This window comes from Bubalus kerabau, chromosome 4 (assembly GCF_029407905.1).
Source record: "Bubalus kerabau isolate K-KA32 ecotype Philippines breed swamp buffalo chromosome 4, PCC_UOA_SB_1v2, whole genome shotgun sequence".
NCBI classification, from domain to species: Eukaryota; Metazoa; Chordata; class Mammalia; order Artiodactyla; family Bovidae; genus Bubalus; species Bubalus kerabau.
Genome location: NC_073627.1, coordinates 173,506,012 through 173,529,001, shown reverse-complemented (window position 1 = coordinate 173,529,001; position 22,990 = coordinate 173,506,012).

The window sequence follows — 22,990 nt, the reverse complement described above, 5'->3', positions numbered from 1 at the left end:
TCACTCCAAGTCAGCTATTACTATTCATTGGGTTTTTTTTTTTTTTTCCAGTCCAGAGGAAAGGATCTTAGATGGTTCCCCATAAGCAGTAGCAGCTACTTGGTGGCTCCCTGGACCTGGGAGAGGGTGGAAGCTGTAGCATTCTACTTCTGCTCCCTGTTGGCCCAAGGTTTCAAAAAACTCAAATATTTCTGCTCCCTGTTGGCCCAAGGTTTCAAAAAACCTCAAATATTTCTGTTCGTCATTGGCCCAAGGGTTCAAAAAAACCTCAAATTATTTTAAAATATTTAAAAAATAATTTTATTTCCTTTATTTTTGGCTGCACTGGGTCTTCGTCGCTACACATGGGCTTTCACTGCAGTGAGTGGAGGCTACTCTTTGCTCCAGTTTTCAGACTCTCACCAGTGGTGGCTTCTCTTGGTTGTGGAGCGCAGGCTCTAGGCACTCGGGCCTGGTTGCCTGGTGGCATGTGGAATCTTCCCAGGCCAGGGATCGAACCTATGTCCCCTGCATTGGCAGGCAGATTCTCATCCACTGAGCCACCAGGGAAGTCTTCCTCCACTGCTTTTCTTAGCTTGTGTTCCTTGACAATCACATAAACCCCAGGAGTTTGAACTCCCACCCAAGATGCTAAGATTTTGCATTTCTGGACAATGCAGTTTGTCTCAGACGAAATATTCCCCTCTCTGTGGTTGCAAACTTGTTTATAAATGACATCATCCTCTCAGGGATTGAAGCCAAAAACCTTATTGACATCCTTGATATTTCCTTTTCCTCCTTTCCTTTACCTTGTATCATCTGCCATTCTGCCCATCCCCTCATTCCGATCTTGTACAATCAAGTCTTATCTGCTATTTCCTGAATTCAACCACAGGCATGACCCCATGTAGATCACTGTCAGCTTTCGCCTGATGGGCTGCAGCAGCGCCTCTCCACGTCCTCCACCTGCCCCCTGCTCCACCTCCATTTTGAGCCCCCTGCTTCTGCCTTGTCCATTGTCAACTCAATCTCTACTCTGCAGAGAGGATGATTGACATCCAGCTACAACCAGGTTCTGGCATGTTCTGGTCCAAAAGATGTAAGCAGAAGTCTATGGAGTGGCGTTTCTAGGGAATCTGTGATTTTCTTGATTAAAAAGAGATGGCTTCAAGTGGTACACATCACCTTTTTCTCTTCCCTGTTTTTGTCTGACACACAGATTGATGACTGGAGAAGGAATCATCTTGACACCAGGGGGATGAATGTTATAAATCAATTTGGTGAAGCAGGAAGCTACAAAAGCCTGTTTTTCTTGATGACTTCTTGGAGCAGGAGTGGTAACCTAGGACCGTCAAGCTCCAGACTTCCATTCCTACACAAGGAAGATAAATCTCTATTAGGTTAAGTAATTGAATCTTGGTTTCTGTTACTGAAGTCAGATTCAGTCTTAACTGATAGACTCTCCCATCGACTACAGAAGCAGTTTGTAAACTTCAGTAAGTGTCCAAACCAGTGGGGTGCTTGACACAAATTCACAGTGGGGACTTCGCCCCGATGGACTCTCTCCTAAGTAGATCTGCAGTGGGGCCCTGGGACCAGTTTTATATAAAAGAATCCTAGAAGCTCCCAGGAGCTCCTATTATAGATATTCCGTGTAAGAGAATTAGAGAAACACCAAATTCTAAAAATTACAATTGGTTAAGGAAGCATGCAAATTCTGAATTTATGAGGGATTTTGTGAGTTGGCCTCTGCCGCTTCTCCAGTATCATCTCTGGCCTCTCTCACTACCGTTACTTACCATTTGGTGACTTGACTTGTGCTGTTTCCATTTCTATGAAGCTCTTTCCACCTTTCTGGACCTGGATCCTTCCCAGCCCCCAAGATGCAGCTCAGTCATCCTCTCAACCTGGAAAGCTTCCATGAACCCTCAGGCTGTGCTTGTTGTCAGTCATTGAGGAGCCCTTGAGAAGTTCTGGATGGAGATAAAGTTCTAGAAGATGGGGGCAGGGAAGGAAGAACAAAATGTATGTATGGGCAGATCTGCCTGCCCACCTGTTCCCACTTCTTTGGTTTGAACAGAGGTGGGAGGATAGGGAAGAAGATTTGGGAGGAATTTTTAATTTTTTTGGTTTAGTTTCAGTTCTCTTTTTATGGGCTTCCCTGGTGGCTCAGATGGGAAAGAATCTGCCTGCAATGCAGGAGACCCAGGTTCAGTCCCGGGTTGGGAAGATCTCCTGGAGGAGGGAATGGCTACCCACTCCAGTACTCTTGCCTGGAGAATTCCATGGACAGAGGAGCCTGGCAGGCTATAGTCCATAGAGTTGCAAAGAGTCAGACGTGATTGAGCAACTAACCCTTTTACTTTCCTCCTTTTATAATGATTTCTAGAGTCTGGGATCTGAGGCCAGAGCTGAAAGTCCACCCCAGAACTTCATTAATTTTAGTGGGCTGTTTTCTCTTTTCACTTTTCATTTACATTTCAAGAGTTAGCATCAACACCATGCATAATAGAAACAATCAAACAGGCCCCATGGAAACCAGGAACATCTAATTAAATCTCTACATTTTCAGGTCTAGTTCTCAAGGGACAAAAATAATATTATCTAGTTGGATATTTATGGAGTTCATTCAGTCATTCAACCAAGTGTTCATTCATTTATTCACTTCCTTGCTCTGCACTGGCAAGATTCTCTTGGTTACAAGTAAAAAAAACACAACTCAAGCTGTCTTAGCCAGAGAAAAGGAATTCATTGGCTCACGTACCTGGAAAGTCCAAGAGTTCAACTGGCTTCCCACACTGGGGACTTAAATTATGTCCCCAAGTGTCTGTCTTCTTCCTCCTCTTTCTCTCCTTTCCTTTTCACCTTCTCCCACCTCTCACCTTCCCCTCCTTTAGTCAGGTCCTCTCCTTACAGCAAGTAAAAGAGGCTCCAGGAGCCCTAAGTAAACATCTTAGCAGCTTAGCAATCCAGGGAAGAGATTGTCTATTGCTCACCCCAGCTGAAAAATCCCAAGGAAAACTCCGATGTGGCTCCTGTTACATGTGCTTGCCTAAAACCAATTTATGTAGCTGGAGGTTGGGAATAGTCTGATTAGTTTGGCCTGGGACACAGGGCCATGTTGGAGAGTATGAGTGGTCAAGTTCAGCCCCATCTAATCACAAGGAATGTGTACAGTATATTGAAGAGACATAGTAAACAGATCCTACCATTTAACCCTTCCATGCATCCATCCATCTATCTACCCTTCCATCCAGCTACCCATCATCTATCTACTTTTCTATCTAACAAGCATTTAGTTAAAGCTTTTTCTGTGCTTGGCACTATACAGACACTCATGTATAGATCACCTATCATATAGCTAAAAGGCAGGATCAGGGCTTGGTCCAAACTAGGTACTGAATATGTGTTTGAGTGAATTAATAGATGACCCTCAGTCTTAAGTCTGGGTCAATAGAACAATGAGGATGCCCCTGACAAAAAGTGAGAGTGTGGATAGGAAAAGGGGTTCTAGAGAGAAGGGGCTGTGCTGGGCAGATGTCTTGAGTATCTCATGTTGCCCCAGCGCTCTTGGTGCCATCACTGATCCCCTGGCAGCAAGATAGCCAGGTAAAGATGGGAATTATCTGCCGCTTTGCACTGCCTGTCTCAGAGGCTGGGGACTCAGGCAATTATTCTGAGCCATCAGATGAATAAATATTTAGGAATGAGAGTCATCAGGGAGATGTGATGGCATTTAAACAGTGACACATATACTGGGCTGCTTTGGGGAGGCCTAGTAATGAGCAGGATGGAGAAACTGGGAGAACAAGAGGCCAGCATCCAGGACACTAATCAGCCAGTGACTACATTCCTTGTTCCCTTCCTCTCCCTCAGGGGAATCTCCCAGGGAAAGGAAGGACACCCTAACCCGCTCTCTTTGGGGCTGTTATGGCCACAGCATTTGGATCATGTCACCGGGCCCTCTGTGTTTCCACCAGCGACAGGAAATGTCCTGGTCTTTGCTGTAAAAATGTCCACCCCCCAACCCCCATGCTTGCCACTCGCTTTAAATAGACACTAGCTCCATGCAGTCCACAGGCTGAGTCAGGTAGGAGCTCAGAGGTGGTTGAAGGACAGGATTTTTATGAGCATTCTCAACTTACAGTGCATTCATTCATTTGCTCAAGTGTTAATTCACTCATAAATGATCTCCTTCTTTCATTCATTCATTCAACAAACATAGGCAAGCCATATGGTTAATTACCTGCCCAGATACCTTCTTACTGTTTCTGTGCCCATTCCCTCTCCTTAGCTGTGTGTTCTCTTCCAACAGCAAACATCTGTGGCTCTTTTGGGGAATTTACATCCTGGAAACCCCCAGGGTGACTTTACCAATGACTGTGGAGTGCAGGATTCAGAAAGTCCCAGACTGCTGGCCTCTAATCAGGAAAAGTGAAAGCGGCTCAGTCGTGTCCATATAGTCGTGCCCACTATACAGTCCATGGAATTCTCCAGGTCAGAATACTGGAGGGGTAGCCTTCCCCTTCTCCAGGGGATCTTCCCAACCCAGGGATCGAATCCAGATCTCCCACAGTGCAGGTGGATTCTTTACCAGCTGAACCACAAGGGAAACCTCTACTCAGGAAAACTGAGGTGCAGTTTACACTCTAGGGTCCCCCAAAGGATCAGGCTGAAGCTGCCCTCTGAGGGATTTTGTCTGAAATTGCACTTGGGCCCAGAGGGCTGGGACTAGGGTGAGGCAGGTGAGGCAATGGGCTGCAAAATTTACGGGGACATTTATTCCCAGGTTCGTGCACAAACCTCCATGTGTCTTGCACCCTGGGGCCTCACTCGGCTCCCCCAGCCCTGCAGCCTGCTTGCTGGCCTTCCTCCTCTTTCCTATCTCCTTCCCCTGCTCTTTTACAGGGTTCTCCTGGCAGTTCTTCCAGAACTACCCACGTGCCCACAAATCTTCATCTCAAGGTCTGTTTATGGGAGATCTGATCGACATCAATTGAGTAAGTGCCTCGTGTCGGAAACTGTCTTGTGAACACAGAAAGGATTAAGACATATCCTCTACCTTTTGAGAGCTTACAGTCTGGTGGGACTACATAGTCCTGGGCCCTCTCTCTGCAAATAACCATGCTCCCTCGTAGCTTGGGCAACAGAGCAGCTACCCAAGTGCTCAACTGACCCGCCTGAACTGCCTTGTTCCTCAAAGCTGCCCAAGACTGCCACTTTGAGGAGAATCCACAATACATGGAAAATTAAGAGGAGTTTTAAAAATAATTGTCTTTGCAGACATTACTTTGCTGACAAAGGTCTGTCTAGTCAAAGCTGTGATTTTCCCAGTAGTCATGTATGCATGCGAGAGTTGGACTATAAAAAAAGCTGAGCACCGAAGCATTGACACTTTTGAACTGTGGTTTGGAGGAGACTCTTGAGAGTCCCTTGAACTGCAAGGAGATCCAACCAGTCCATCCTAAAGGAAATCAGTCCTGAATATTCATTGGGAGGACTGATGCTGAAGCTGAAACCCCAATACTTTGGCCACCTGATGTGAAGAACTGACTCATTGGAAAAAACCCTGATGCTGGGAAAGTTTGAAGACAGGAGAAGGGGGTGACAGAGGATGAGATGGTTTGATGGCATCACCAACTTGATGGACATGAGTTTCAGCAAGCTCTGGCAGTTAGTGATGGACAGGGAGGCCTGGGGTGTTGCAGTCATAGGGTCACGCAGAGATGGACTCGACTGAGCAACAGAACTGAACAGTCAATTGCAGAAGACATCCATGGATTTGCATGCTGTAAAGACAAAGAGATGTGTTCTCAATTATCTTACAGTATTTGCATTTGAGGTTTAGTACAATCTCACCTGCAGGAAAGACATTTGTCCCTTGTCATCACAGTGCCTCGCTGTAGGTGAGGTATGAGGCCAGAGTGCTCTGAAGCATTCCGAAAAGAAATCATGGAGCCCACAAAGGGATTTTACACTTGGAGTATGTCCCAGAGACCTGCTCCCGCAGCACACACGTGTGTTAAATAGATTCCCCCTAAATCCATGTCTACCTGGAACCTCAGAATGTGACTTTACATGAAAATAGTTCCTTAAAAAAATTATTTATTTATGGCTGCGCTGGGTCTTCGTTGTTTTGTGCGGGCTTTCTTGAATCGCCATGAGCAGTGGCTGCTCTTTCCTGCAGTGTGCAGGCTGTTCGTTGCGGTGGCTTAGGCACGCAGGCTTCAGTAGTGGACACATAGTCTGAGCAAGAAACACACACACACGTTTGTGCTGTGACCCAGCAAGTTTCCTGAGGTTAGTTTTTTGGATGGGGCACAATCTAAGTTATCTTGATTAATACAGAAGCCATAAAGTCTCACTGTCTTCCAGCTGGAACTATGTCCAGAGAATTGTTGCACCGTGCTGTGGGCAGAGAGCTGCACCCAGAGCCAGACACATCCTCTAGCTGCTTTACAAATACTCCAGAGTCTGGATAGATCTTCCTGTGTTTCAAATTGGGTAAAAAAGAAAAACCTGTGATTTACGTATTAATATTTTAATTGTATAAATAAAAGTTTCATAGTTCTATAAAAAGTTTTATAGATAAGAAAAAGACAAACATCTTTGTAGAAAAACGATCTAAGGTATACATGAAAAAACGCTCAATTTTACCAGTAATTAAAAAACAGCAACCCAACACATAATTTTGTATGTGATGAAGGAGAGATAAATTAGATAAATTAGGATTAATATACACACACTACTATATATAAAATAGGTAACCAACAAGGACTTATTGCATAGCACAGGGAACTGTACTGGATATCTTAGAAAGAATCTGAGAGATTCATTTATATGTGTGTACATGTATGTGTGTGTCTGTTTAATCGAATCCCTTTGCTGTATGCTTGAAACTAACGCAGCATTGTAAATTAACTACACTTCAATTTAAAAAAGAAATCATGTAAAATGAAAAACTGGAAAGTCTTAACCCCTAGTATTCAGAATGTGATCTTATTTGGAAATAAGGTCTTTGCAGCTGCAGGCAGTTAAGTTGAGGTCACAATGGAGCAGGGAGGTTCCTAATTCAATATGATGGGTGTCCTTACAATAAGATGGCCATGTGAAGACAGAGACGGGTGGAGAAAGCCCCTTGATGATGAGGGCAGAGACTGGAGTTAGGCAGTACAAGTCAAGGAACACCAGAGATTACCAGCAAACCACCAGAAGCTAGGAAAAGCAGGAAGGATTCCCCTGCAGTTTTCAGAAGGAGCGTGGTCCTGCCAACACCTTGATTTTGGACATTAGCCTCCAGAACCGTAAGACAATAAGCTTCTGGTATTTTCAGTCACGTGGTTTGTGGTAAGAACAACCCTAGGAAACTAAGAAAACCACTTCTCACTTCTCACACTGGAGAAGAGTAAGTTCCCCAGGGTTTACTAGACTGTTCCCAAGGGGTGAGGAATACGCACTCTTCTGCACTGCTGATGAGAGACTGTGCTTGGGCAGTTTTTTTTGATGAATGAATTGTAAAGTGTATCAATTTAACAGCCTTAAAATACACATATACCTTTTGATCCAGCAGGTATATTTCTACAAATTTATCTGGAGAACTAAGAAAATAAAAAGATGATTATAGCTACACTGATAATAGGGGAAGTTATAAAATAATCTATATGTACAAAATAAGGGATTGCTTAAATAAATCATAGCATATTCTATGCACCCATTAAAATAATATAATATAATATATTGCCCCAGAAAAGGCTTTATAACATATTGTAGAAATGCTAGAGAAATTTAAATGATGAAGTACATATACAGGATGATAGTGTTTTTTGTAAGAAAAGACATATATATTTACACATATACATGTGCAAAGAAAAATGTCTCCAGGGTTTAGTAAAGTACTTGGCAATTAGTGTGTGTGCGTGCTAAGTCACTTCAGTCATGTCTGACTCTGTGCGACACTATGGACTGTAGCCTGCCAGGTTCCTCTGTCCACAGGGTTCTCCAGGCGAGAATACTGGACTGGGTTGCCCCTTCCTTCTCCAGGGGATCTTCCCAACCCAGGGATTGAACCCACATCTCTTACCTGCCCTGCATTGGCAGGCGGGTTCTTTATCACTAGCGCCACCTGGGAAGCCCTTGGCAATTAGTAGATACTCAATAAACATGTACTGAATAAACCAATGAATCATGAATAAGAGTTAAAAACTAAAAAAAAAAAAAAGACTAAAAAAAAAAGAATTATAAACTAAAACTAGTTTTCTGTGGGTGGTGAAACTATGGGTAATCTTTTTTTAAATGTGCTTTTATTGTTTTTAAATTATATCTATTTCCTCATTTCTACATGATAAGCATGTGTTACATCTATACTAAGAGGAAAAGAAAGAAGAAAGAAGAAAAAAGAAAACGAACCCTTGGGTGTCTATTTCCATTCTGCTATCAACTTATTTTTTAAAATCATAACTTCCCTTTTCCCCTCACCCTGCCTCTGTTCCCAGAAAGAAGTGAGGGTTGGTTCGATGACCTCCACGCCCTTTCGGTGGTCTGGTGGAGGGAGTCGGGTGTGGAAGGCTCTGTAGAAGAGGGAACAGGAATGAAACAGAACTGGGAACAGAAAGATCCCTCAGGAGCTCAGTGAAAGCACGTGGGTGAGGGAACCTCTGACTGAATCCTGCTGGGGCCTCAGAGACCAGCACGAGGCACGTCAGAGCTGCCCAAACACTGTCAGCTTAACTGGGCCTGAAGTCACATCACACCTGAATCCTGGTTTGTAAAAAGCCAGCAGAGAAGCCAAACAAACAAGGATAGGAACTGAAAGTTACACCAACAGAGGTTGGCTTAGGAGAACCCAAAAGACTGACTCTCGAGAGCTATAGATCTCTGTAAGGCTTACTGCAGCCATTCTGGAAAAAAAAAAAAACAAAAACCCTAGTAATTCTTCAAATGATTAAATGTGGAGCTTCCGTAACACCCAGGAGCTCTTCTCCTAAGAGAAATGAAAATGTATATTCACACAAAAACCTGTACATGAATGCGCCAAACAGCACTATTTGTAATAGCCAAAAGGTAGAAACAATCCAAACGTACCTCAGTGGATGCATGGATAAACAAAACAGTCTGTCCTTACAATGTGATGACTTAGAGCAGCGGGATGGGGTGGGGGTGGGAGGGAGTTTCAAGAGAGGGGGATAGATGCATACTTGGGGCTGACTCACGCTGTCGAATGGCAGAAACCAACACAACATCGTAAAACAATTATCCTCTAATTAAAAGATAAAGTAAATATATAAAATGAATAACCAACAAGGACCTACTGTATAATAGAGCACAGGGAACTCTGCTCAATGTTATTTGGCAGCCTGGATAGGAGGGGTGTTTTGGGGAGAATGGATACAAGTATATACATGGCTGAGTCACTTTGCTGCCCTCCTGAAATTATCACAATATTGTTAATTGACTATACCCCACTATAAAATAAAAAGTTTTAAACAAAATTTTAAAAAGGAATGCAGTACTACTATATGCTATCACATGGAGGAGCCCTGAAAACTTTGTGCTAAGTGAAAGAAGCCAGTCACAAAGTGCCACATATGGTTTGGTGGTATTTATGTGAACTGTCTAGAATAAGCAAATCTCTAGAGAAAGCAGATTGGTGGTTGCCTAGGGATCAGGGGGATAGTGTACTGGAAGGTCTGGGAGCCAAAGGGTATGGAGCTTCTTTTTAGGGTGATTGAATATGTTCTAAAATTGATTATGGTGATGCTTTCACAATTCTGGGAAAATATTCTAAACTATTGAATTGTTTAAATGGGTATATTGTATGGTACATGAATAATACTTTAATAAAGCTGTTGCTAAAGTAAGAAAGAAAAAGAATAAAACCTCTAAGGCTGCCTTTCCCCAAATTAGTTCAGTTCAGTTCAGTCGCTCAGTTGTGTCCGACTGCAACCCCATGAGCTGCAGCCCGCCAGGCCTACCTGTCCAACACCAACTCCCGGATCCCACCCAAATTCATGTCCATTGAGTTGGTGATGCCATCCAACCATCTCATCCTCTGTCATCCCCTTCTCCTCCTGCCCTCAATCTTTCCCAGCATCAGGGTCTTTTCAAATGAGTCAGCTCTTTGCATCAGGTGGCCAAAGTACTGGAGTTTCAGCTTCAACATCAGACCTTCCAGTGAACACCCAGGACTGATCTCCTTTAGGATGGACTGGTTGGATCTCCTTGCAGTCCAAGGGACTCTCAAGAGTCTTCCCCAAACTAGTTTATCAGTTTATCCTTTAGGCAAGTGTGATGACAGCTCCTATTTCTTAAGGACACCCCTGTACCAGGCAAGGGTGTTAATCACGCATGGAGCTGGAGGACAAGAGACATGTTGCCCAGTCACTCCTTTTACCCCAGCCAACAGTCCGCAGGTATGTGAGCGAAGCCACCCTAGTTCTTCCAGCTGCCAATCCTCCTAATGACAGAGCCCAGCAGAGATCAGTTAAGCTGAACCATACCAGAAGAATTGCCCAGCTGACCCACAGAAGTATGAGCTAAATAAATGATTGCTGTCTAAGGGTAGTTTGTTATGCAGCAGAAACTAACCGACACACTTTTCATACAGAAGTCCGAGAGTTCCTTTGGAGAATGTATCAAGCTGTGGAGCTGCTGGGTTACAGCTTGGGCATATCTTCAAGCCTATTAGAGATTGCCAAGTAGTTTTCCACAGTCGTTGTGCCAATTTACACTCCCACCAGCCCTGTAGGTGGTACCTCTTGTACCATCCTCTTGCTAATACTCAATAATGTTAGATATTTTGATTTTTGCCAATCTTATAGGTGTGAAATAATGTCTTATTGTTGTTTTAATCTGCAATTTCCTGCTCACAAATGAGCTGGAATGTCTTCCCTGACATTTATTGGTTGGATGGGGTTTCTGCATTTTTCCACCTGCTATGGAAAAGATCCCCACTCATTCCTTAAGACGCATGAAGAAGTAAGGCTTCAATTCCTGAGTACCTTCTCCAACCAACTCTCTTCCACTCCCTTCTCCCTTAAAATTCAGCTCAGGCACTGTCTCTCTAGGAAGCCTTTCCTGACTTCCAGCCCCTCCATTTGATCAGGCCCTTCTGTGCCAGGCTCGGCTCCTTGCCTCTAAGCACCCACCTCACTGCTGTGTAACTAACTCCCCTCCTTCAGCAGAGGTCAGAGAACCAGGGAATCAGTGTTCTTTCCAGGACCTGCCCTCTCAGCTCAGCGCGGAGCCCTGGGCGGGCTCTGTCCCAAACAGCTCTCCGTGGGGAGGGCTCAAAAGGGCAAATTTGAATGAACCTCACAAACCCTGAGACCATATCTTAACCTTTGTTTGTTGTCTTGATGGTTTATAGAGGGGTTGCAAGTTCATCTCACTTTGACTTAGCAATAATAATATTGCTAAATAAATTAATTGTTATTATGTTTATGGCATTTAATGAAGACTAGCCATGTGAGGGGCACTGCGCTTAGCATATTACACTCATTTTATGACTGAATTCTCAGAGACCACACAAGGAAGACAGGTACAATGTTTATGTCCCTTTTATAGGCCCAGAAAATGAGGCTCTCAGAGGTCGCTGAATATGGGTTTAATCCAAGGTCAGTCTGACTCTACAGCCTGTGTTTTGCTCTTAGTCATGGAGCCGTATTGCATCTATGAACCTGAGATCAAGATGCACAAAAAAGGGAAGTTAGCCCTGCAAACCTTCTATGAGTTTCCACTGCTCACCCTTCATCGTCCCCTCGTCTCGTTTAAGCTGAGGGAGGTGGGATTGATTACCCTTAGTTTACTCCCACTGGAAAGTGATTCAGTCACTTGCCCCTGGTTGCACGCTGAAGTGATGGGGAAGCTAGGACTCAAGACTGGAATCCTGAATCTGGATCTTCAGTGCTTGGGACCTGTCCACCACTACCTCTTTGCAAATGGTCCAGGTGAAGACCCAGGTGAGGTTCCAGGCACCACAGCACTGGAATCACCCGGAGCCTGTGAGAAGCTCAGAGCGCCGGGTCCCATCTCAGATCTCCATCTGGGGTCTACATTGTAACAGGTACCTGGGAGATTCCTGTGCGTGTGTGTGGGAAGCCCTGCCCAACCAGGCTGCTTGAATTTGAGTCCCTCCGCCACCCGTCTGAGGGAAGGACCCTGAGCAAGTCATCATACTCTTTCAACTTCGGAGGCCCATCCCTAAAATGGGGAGAGTCAAATACTGTAACACTTCAAACACAGCAACTTTAAACAATCGTTACTAACCACGGGTATCCGTTTCCCAGGCCTGCTGTAACAGAAGACCACAATGACAATGACAGACGAGTGGCTTAAGAGGACATAAATGTATTCTTTCCCAGTCTGGAGGCCAGAAGCTCCAAATCAAGCCACTGACTGGGTGGGCTCCTGCTAGATGCTCTGAGAGAGGATCCATTCCATCCCGTCTTCCGGCTCTGGTGGCTGCTGGCGACCCGCGGTATCCTTGGCTGCTGGCAGCTTACATTCAGCCTCTGCTTTAGCCCTCATTGGGTCTCCTTTCATGTCCTGTGAGTCAAGTCTCCCTCTTTTCTCTCTTATTAGGACGCCAGTCATTGGGTTTAGGGCTCCCCTTCAGGTTGATCTCATCTCAGGATCTTTAACTTGATTGTGTGTTGGTTGCTCAGTCCTGTCTGACTCTCTGCAGCCCTGTGGACTGCACAGCCCACCAGGCACCTCTGTCCGTGGGATTTTCCAGGCAAGAGTATTGGAGTGGGTGTCCATCTCCTTCTCCAGGGGATCTTCCTGACCCAGGGCTTAAACTTGCGTCTTTTGTGTCTCCTGCTTTGGCAGGTAGATTCTCACACTGGAAAGTGAAAGTGAAGTCGCTTAGTCATGTCCAACTCTTTGCAACCCCATGGATTGTAACCTATCAGGCTCCTCCGACCATGGGATTCTCCAGGCAGGAATGCTGGAGTGGGCTGCGATTTCCTTCAAAGACCCTTATTCCAAATACGGTCGTATTCTGAAGTTCTGGGTACACATGAATTTGTGGATGGGGGACACCATTCAACACACTGCAGCTTGTTATGTGTAGATGAATTGCCAAAAGAGTCCCAGTTGTTCCCATCCCTGGATCCGTGCCCCTTGCAACATAGACAGGCCTTGTGACTTGCTTTGCCGACAGAATGTGGTGGAAATGTGGTTCCGTTCTCTCTCTCTTGGATTGCTGTCTCCAACATAAGAGTCAGGTCAAGTTAGCTGACTGGAGGATGAGCAGTCCACATGGTGCAGAGAAGAGGCATCTTGGCTGAGGTCAGCACAGCCAGCCAGATTCTAGCTGATTTGCCAGCTGGCCAGAGATGCATATGCGAGCCTAGCCAAAAGTGGCCAAGCAGGCTCAGATCAGCAGAACACTCAGCCCAACCCCCATGAGTATTTATTATTGTATGCCACTGAAACTTTGTGGTTGTTTGTTATGCAATATTATCGTGGTAATTGATAACTGTTATATGACATCATATAAATTTTACAAGTAAAATAGTATAACAGCAAGTTTCAGTCCAGTAGTTGTAATCTCAATAGATTATTCAAATCTCCCTACTATGCAAATTTCAGGAGAACTAAGACTTTTTCTATTTTATTTTCCACTACATCCCCTCTTCTTAGAATAATGCATGGTACTTAGTATTTGTTGCATGGATGGACAAAATCCAGGCTCTGCCTCTTGAAGGTTTAGATTCCTGGCCTCAGTTTTCTTGTCTATTAAACAGGGATAATGCAGAAAGATGGGAGAGCTGACTTGAGTTTTAAATGAAGAAAGCAACATAACGTACCTGATACAGAGTAAGCTCTAAAGAGAAGGAAGTATTATTTGGAATACATACGTGCACATGCATGCAAGCTCAGTTGCTCAGTTGTGTCTGACTCCTGTGACTCCATGGACTGTGTCCCACCAGGCTCCTCTGTCCATGGAATTCTCCAGGCAAGAATACTGGAGTGAGTTGCCATTTCCTACTCCAGGGGATGTTTGTGACCCAAGGATAGAACTTGAGTCTCCTTTGTCTCCTGCATTGACAGGCAATTTCTTTACCAGTGAGCCACCCAGGAAGCCCATTATTTGGAATAGGGAGGTCTTAATCTTTGGGGGTCATGGACCGCAGAATTTAGAGAGACAAAAGATTAATACACACATGTGGAAAAATATGTGCACAGTTCCAAGGATTTAACAGATGCACTGAAGCACCAGCCCGAGGTTAACAGACCATAATTTAGAGGTATTTATAAATTATTTGGCTTCCCTGGTGTCTCAGCTGGTAAAGAATCTGCCTGCAATGCGGAAGACCTGAGTTCGAGCCCTGGATTGGGAAGATCCCCTGGAGAAGGGAAAGGCTACCCACTCCAGTATTCTGGCCTGGAAAATTCCATGGACTGTATAGTCCATGGGGTCACAAAGAGTCAGATACGACTGAGTGACTTTCAGAAATTATTAGTTGTCTTTTTTATTATGTCCACTATCAGTTCAGTTCAGTTGCTCAGTCGTGTCCGACCCTCTGCGACCCCATGAATCGCAGCACGCCAGGCTTCCCTGTCCATCACCAACTCCCGGAGTTTACCCAAACCCATGTCCATCAAGTCGGTGATGCCATCCAACCATCGCATCCTCTGTCGTTCCTTTCTCCTCCTGCCCCCAATCCCTCCCAGCATCAGGGTCTTTTCCAGTGAGTCAACTCTTCGCATGAGGTGGCCAAAGTATTGGAGTTTCAGCCTCAGCATCAGTCCTTCCAAAGAACACCCAGGACTGATCTCCTTTAGGATGGACTGGCTGGACCTCCTTGCAGTCCAAGGGACTCTCAAGAGTCTTCTCCAACACCACAGTTCAAAAGCATCAATTCTTCGGTGCTCAGCTTTCTTCACAGTCCAACTCTCACCTCCATACATGACCACTGGAAAAACCATAGCCTTGACTAGATGGACCTTTGATGGCAAAGTAATGTCTCTGCTTTTGAATATGCTATCTAGGTTGGTCATAACTTTCCTTCCAAGGAGTACCTAATAAATGCTCCATAAGGAGGTGCTGCTGAATGAGCTAGTATTAAAAATGGATCAACTCTCCTGAAATATTTTAGTCAACGACCATCTCAGCCCATGAGAAGGTCTTCCAGGCCCATCACCCGTAAGGAATGAGGAATGACCTTGGCTTACTCTGACAAGCAAAAACAATAGCACAGGGCCTTCTCCACGAGACCAGCAGAGCCACCCCCCGCCACAGTCTCCCTCAGCCACCCTGCCCAACCTCTTTACAATTCGGTAAAAAACTCCTTCCCTCCAACTCCCAAATCAGGACAAAGTGATTCTGAGATGTAACTGCAGTCTCCTTGCTACACTGCCTTTTAATTAGGCATCAAAAAGCCCTGGAGATCATACTGCTCCCTTGTAATGGTGTGTTCCAGAAAATGACTGCCATCGAGTTAAATTAAAGAAAGGTTATTCAACTGATTCGTTAGGCATATCTCCGCGGTGGTTGGATAGCATCACGGACTGTCTGGCTGTTACTTTATTTACAGAGTGAGGCATGAACACACATCCTTCTGAAAGATTATTGATGAGACAAACTAATTCTCATGGAATAGTTAGGAGAGGCTGAGAAATCATGTCTGAAATTGGAAGATAAGGGTTTTCACCAATCAGAGGTAGAGGAAGAAGTAGCTAACATGAATTGAGAGTATACTCTTGTGCACTGAAATGTATACCCCCAAATTCATACCCTGATGTCTTAACCCCAGGAGGTAACATAACTTCAGAACATGACTATATTTGGAGACAAGGTCATTGAAAAAGTGAATAAGAGGAGATCTTTAGGGTAATCCCGAATCTAATATGCTTTGTGCCCTTACAAGAAGAGGAAATCAACCTTGAATATTCATTGGAAGGACTAATGCTAAAGCTGAAGCTCCAATACTTTGGCCACCTGATGTGAAGAGCCAACTCACTGGAGAAGACACTGATGCTGATAAAGATTGAAGACAAAAGGAGAAGGGGGTGGCAGAGGATGAAACGGTTACAGTTAGATAGCATACCAACTCAATGGACACGAATTGGAGCAAACTCCGGGAGATGGTGAAGGACAGGGAAGCCTGGTGTGCTGCAGTTCATGGAGTCGCAAAGAATCTGACATGGCTTCGCAACTGAACAACAAGAAGAGGAAATTTGAATAGAGACATGCCGATAGACACAGAGGGAAGACACTGTGAAGATATAGGGAGAAAATAGCTATCTACATGCCACAGAGAGAGACCACAGAAGAAGCAATGCTGCTGACACCTTGATTTCAGATGTGTAACCTGTAGAATTGTAAGAAAAGAAAGTTCTGCTGTTTAAGCTGCTCAGGCTGTGGCATTCTGTTATGGCAGCCCCAGCAAACTAATATACGTGTCATATGGCAGATGAGTGCCTGGCAAATATGATTACATTGAATCCTCATTGCATTCTTTACTATCGGCATTGAATGGACAAGGAAACAGACCAGAGAGGTTAGTCACTTGCTCAAGGTCTTCTCAGCAGGCGAGTGGCAGAACCAGGATTTGAATCCAGCCCAGTCCGACTTTGCTGCCTGCCACCCACTGCTGCATCAAATTTTGAGATGAGGAGACAAGGCAATCACTAGCCTGCATGAATTTTAAAAGTCCCTTCCAAGGTAAACAGTCTATGGTTTTGTGCGCAGACATATTTTTAGCCAGCTCCACTGTCTATCATACTCTTGAAAGAGTGCCACCTTCGCTGAGAATTCTTTATGAAATACAAGTGCTGCTATAAATCTTCGAGAGCTGTTGGAGAAGATATGGGATGCTCCTCTAGGAAGATTCAGAATCCGCACCTGCAAATTGATGGCTCTCTATTGCTTTTAGGATATTGTCAAACTCACCAAACTTAGCCTTCCCTGTTTGTCATGATTCGCCCTTGCCCACCCTGTCTCCAGCCAAATCTCTGGCCACATGCTTGCTGAACCCAACTATACAGAACTTCCTTGTCGTTTCCTGAACAGTCTGCACTCATTCCTGCCTCCGTGTCGTTTTTCATGCTGTTCCTTCTTAGAGTCTCCTTCCCAGCAAGGCTACCTGGTGACCCCTTACTCATTCTCCCAGTGTCGCCTGTCACATCTCCCCTCTTTCAGGAAGCCTTCGTGACTTCACCTGGAAGAATCAGGGCTTCCTCCTCTGGGCACTTGCTACACTTTGTCCATTTTCTTTGTGACAGACACCTCCTGAGGTGACTCCCGCAGTGAGTCACACCCTTTTACGTTCCTCGCCCCATCAGTATGCTCAGAAGCACTGACTGGCTTTTCTAACCAACGATATATGGCGAAAGTGACAGTGAACCATTCTCTTGATTAGGTTACCTTTTATGACAAAGATAATGGTTTGGCAGTCCTGAGATTACCTGACACTGTAAAAGCCTTGATTTTAGTCTAGACTCTATCCTAGTCTTAGTGGACTAGAGACAGAGATTTCTCTGCTAGCTTTGCAGATGTCAGCTGCCCTAGTGGGCCACATGGCAAAGGAGCTGTGACTGACGTCTAGAATCAGAGAGCAATCCCCAGCCAACAGTTAGCAAAAAGGTGGGGCATTTTGACCCTAGCAAAAAGGCGGGGCCTTTTGACCCTAGCAAAAAGGCACGGTCACAAAAGATAAACTCTGTCATCAGCTGAGTGAGTTTGGAAGTGGATCCTTCCCTAATCAAGCCTTTGAATGAGAACACAGCCCTGACGACACTTTGGTTGCAGTCTTTAAAGATACTGAGCAGAGGAACCAGCTAAACCAGACTCCTGATCCGTGGAAACTATGAGATAATAAATGTGTATTGTTTAAACTCCCAAGTTTGTTATAATTTGCTACATGTTGCTGCTGCTAAGTCACTTCAGTCCTGTCCGACTCTGTGCAACCCTGTAGACAGCAGCCCACCAGGCTCTGCAGTCCCTGAGATTCTCCAGGCAAGAACACTGGAGTGGGTTGCCATTTTCTTCTGCAGTGCATGCATGCATGCTAAGTCGCTTCAGTCGAGCAATAGATAATAACTAATACACTGTTACAACACATGGCCAGTATTATTCTTTATGTATTATTCCCAAGTAGATGGGAGCCATGCAAGCAAGGATTAGAGCTCAGGTCTTTCAGCCCCCCTCGGTGCTTGGCACATAGTAGGTACCTGATATATGTTTGTTGAATGAATGAATAAGTGTGATCTTTAAGGATCCACTTTATTTTTAAAACATCATTATAATTCTGGGATGTTGGAATTCCATGTACTGTTATCTTTATAGAAGGTCAATAAGAATACCACATTTCCAAAGAACAAAGAAGAATGCAGACAGCAAGCATTCTTCTGTAACAGTTACAGATTCTCTGACACAATTTGCCAAGCAGTTGGGCGCACTGGGCCCTGTAAATGTAATAACGATGCCTGTCAAGTGTCTTTGAAGATGGTCAAAGTCAAAGGCAAAAAATCACAGAACTTGCTGAAAGGCAGCTAAGACCATTAGCTGCTATTTGACACCTGGAGGCAAGGTGACATTATGAGCCTCAAACCAGTCAGAGGAAGAGTCATCAGTCAGTCATGGAGACAGAATTCTAAATCTAAATCTGCTCAGATCCTCCAGAAAACTCTTCAAGTCTCCCCCTTGTCCTTGTCTTCCCCTCCCTTTCTCTTCTTCTGCCCTAGAAAGAAAAACTCAATTCTTAGAACTAGAAAAGCCGGCTGATCCCTGCCTCCAAGCTCCTCATTGTACAGATGGAAAGACTGAGGCACGGAGAGAAAGGATTTGATCAACAAGGTACTGAGGGTCCTAAAAACAGTGTGCTGTTTCAGAATTCGCAGAAGACTGTGGAGTTAAAAATAGAAACACAGGAAACAAAAAGTTTCCTTGAGGAACAGTGAGGAACTGAGTCAGTTAACCAGAAATTCAAAGCACCTAGCTTTTAAAAAACAAAAAGCTTTAGGAGATCAATACAGATAAGGCAAGCTAAGGAGTTACTTTCTCAAAGCAATTCTTATAGTCGCCCCAAACTGCCCTGGTCCCAGGCACCAAGCTACCTGCTTTACTTGCATTATCTCCACCAGCCTTCCAACTATTCCTTTTTTTTTTAAGCTGTTTTTATAGCTCTTTCTTTATTTTTTAATAAATGAAGAAACTGAGGCTCCTAGAGGTGACGTGATTCCTCCAGGGTTACATAAGCAGAAATAACTGAACAAAGTCTGTCTGTAGTACTGATCCTTTGCTATAATGCCAAAAGAAGGTACAGAGAAGGGGCTTCCAGCTGGGGAGTCTGGTGTGGGACCCTCATGCCAGGGCTCATCAGGCTCCCCCTCCAGCCACCTAATAGTATATTTAATGCACGATACACAACAGCTCTCGACTGCTCCAGGAGGGCAGGAACCATGGTGATCTTGTTCCTACTGGGTCCCCCAGAACAGTTCCCTGGCAGAACAGAGGACGAGCTAAGAACAGTTGTTTGAATGATGAATGATGGACAGAGTGAAGGCATGAACTGGATGCTCCAGTTAACACGAGACGTGTGTATATCGAGGATGTTTTCACTGGGGGCTCCTCCAATCTGAACCATGCTGATGTTTGGAGTGAGTGTCCCTGTGTTAACCAATATATAATCCTCTGATTAAAGAAGCTCTTCCAGACCTCATAGCAATCGGATTACACACAGCACTCCTGATAAGGTCACTTCCACTGTTCTGCCTCTTTCCAGCTGACAGATCAGCTCCCTGCCGTTTATTATTGCCATCACAGTTCTCTGTTTCCCCAAAGCTGTGTGAGAAAAGTGAGTCTCAATTTCATCTGTCTTAATACGAGGTACAGTGAGAGTAGGTAGTGGGCTAGCATGGTGCGTGGCTAACTGCCCAGACCTTGGAGAAACCACTTCATAGCTCAGACACTCAGTTTTCCTCATCTGTTAACTGGGGACAATAATATTATCCATGTCACAGAATCCGTCGTGAGGATTGAAAGAGATGCCTGTAAAGAAAGGGCTTTGCTCTCTGGAAGCACTCAGTAAATTTTCCTTTTAGTTACAAATAAGAAAGCCTGGGACAGATGGCTCTAGCTGCCACTGGGACTGTGGACAAGACAATGACCTTCTCTGACCTTGGTTGTCCTATCTGTAACCAACGGCGGCAGAGGGAGAGAACTGAGGATGCATTCAGCAGTGATTACTGAGCACCTCCCATGTGCTTGTCCTTTAGCTGAGCGCTGCACACACAGGTAAACGAGCTCTGGTCCTATTCTTGAGCGCCTCCTGTGGGGTAAGAGCTTTACCCAAGATGCATGCCAAGCCTTGTGGGAGTGCCTATTACATGCCTGGCAGGGTGGTAAGTACTTTGCATACCTGGGTTCCATGGGTATTCACTGTAACACTGATGGCAGTGGCACTGACCCCCTGTTACAGGAAAGGGCACCCAGGGGCAAAAGCCCTCCAGTGACTTGCCCAAGGTCACACAGGTAACAGATATCAGAGATGGGCTTTGAACCTGGAGATCAGCTCTGTGCTCTAATGCCTTTCCAGCACAAACATCACATGATTCTCTGTTACCATGAGACAGACTCTGGAGATTATATCCAGGCTAAGATAAAGACTTATATCTCTTTTCTTTTCCTGACGCTTTCGTTCTTTCTCTTTTTCTCACCTCTCTCTTATCTCCTGGCACTTCCACCAACATTGTCTATATTACCTCCCAGTCACAGAGGTGACCGTGTCCCTTTTCTCTGCTGATTCCATACTCACTGCAGGGAAGAGACAGGCTGAGGTCTTGGAGCAGAAGTCATGACTTGGGTTGCTACTCTCCTTTTTTTTTACAGATCCCAGAGCTGGGAGAGGCTCCCTAGGACACCCTGAACTGAATGGCTTTGAATATCCTCCTCCTGTGTCCAGGCTAAGAGCCCCGGGGGTCCCCCAAACCTCTCCATCTCCATCTCTCTGAATGATACTTTTAAAAAATATTTATTTATTTTTGGCTGTATTGGGTCTTCGTTGCTTTGCATGGGCTTTCTCTAGATGCGGCAGGCAAGCAGGGGTTACTTTGCATCACGGTGCCCAGAATTCTCATTGCATAGCTTCTCCTGTTGCAGAGCACTGGCTCTAGAGTCCAGGCTCAGTAGTTGTGGCACAGAGGTTTAGTTGCTCCGAGGCATGTGGAATCCTGCCAAACCAGAGATTGAACCCATGTCCCCTGCACTGGCAGGTGGATTCTTATCTGCTGCGCCACCAGGGAAGTCCTCTCAAGGATATCTTTTTATCAACCCCCCACTTATTTTCTCCACCACAAAATGTCAGCTTACCAACCAAGAATCATTAGGATGTGCCTTATTTTTAAACTTCTGACATTCCCAGCCCTACTTTCAAGAAGATGCAGTCTTTATGCCATTCCCATTGGGGGCCTTTTAGCATCTTTGAACTGGACAGGTGACAGGCTGCATGGCACAGTGATTGAGTAAGAACTCTAGAGTCAAATAGCCTGGGTTCAAATCCCAACTCTTTCATTAGCTACCTCTGTAACCTTGGGGATAGCTATGTCCCTACGTCTCAGTTTTCTGTCTGTTTTATAAGGATGATGGTGGTATCTTTTTTTTTTTTTTTTCAGAATAATTGGGAGATTCAGTGAGTTAAAATGTTTACAAGTGTTTAAAACAGTGTCTGGCACTCAATAAACATTTGCTCTATTTTTTTATATGTCCCATGGGAAATGCATCTCAAATGAAATTAATCTCTATTGACTTCTAAGGATATGTTTCAGTAGATAAGAGGGAAGTGGGGGCAGGGAAGTGCCAAATGACTATAAAATAGAAAAAGAATTTTTAAATTGCTATTGAAAAGAGGAGAAACTGACAACGTCAGGCCTCCCTATGCACTGTGCCACATTCTCACTTACCGCACAGGATGTGGTATTTACAGCTGTCCTCAGGAGAGACAGGGAAGGCTTAGAAACTTCATTTTGCAATTGAGCAGGGAAGCCATTTGCCATGGGTCACTCAACTAGTAAAGGGACATTATGAAGTTGAAATCACGTTTTCTGCCCAATATTTAGGGTGCAATTTAATATGTTGTCTCTTGGTTAAAACAAACACATGAGAAATAAACAACCAAAAATTCAGTTCCACACAAACAACTTCTCAGTTGAAGACAAGTCAGTCTTCTTCCCTCTGCCTTTTCAACCACACCAGTGTGTCCGAATTTCCAGAAACATCCACAGGAGAAGGGCAGTGATTTGCCAGAGTTGGGGAATGACAGTGGACTATACAAAAAGGTGCTTTGGTGAAGACAGCCAAAGGAAGCCTGCAGTGGATACCGGAAAATTTTATTTTCCTTCTGAAGAGGGCAGTATGCAACCAAGGCCAGGTCTGCTCAAGTACTCAGGATTTCCTTCCAGGTCTTCAAGGCCGGAGGCTGGGCAGCCCTCAGGAGCCCAGGCAGCCCTCAGGAGCCCAGGCATCTTGGGTTTCCAAGAACTTATTTCTGAACGACAAACGCATCTTCAGACATGAAATAGGATTCTTGAGGTTTGAGCACAGTTACACACTGCCTTGTATCCGAGAGTACACAGTGCAAACTGATACAAAGGAGGTTTTGCAAGATGGATGGAAGAAGACCCAGTGAGCTCTTTTTCCATGTCCTTGAACTTGTCTGCCCCCCCAAATCAGCCTCTATGACTAAGCAATAGCCCAGCATCCCAGATGGGTTTCTGATGTTTGCAGAAGAAGGTGTTGCTTTTCCTACTCAAACGTGTGTGCAACAGTAGTTTCTGCTGCCTAAAGCAAAATACCTTCTTGCAAATATCCTTTGCACAGAAATAAAATGTTGGGAATGGGGATCTTAGCTCCTGGGATGCATTTATCAAGCCAATCACAGTAATTATAATTAGAACACAAACTAAGTGAAAGCCTAGCATGAAATACATTTGCAGAAAACCTGAACTGCATACAATTAAGCCCTGCTTGGTGGCATTTTGAGGTTTGCCATTAATATATTTTAGG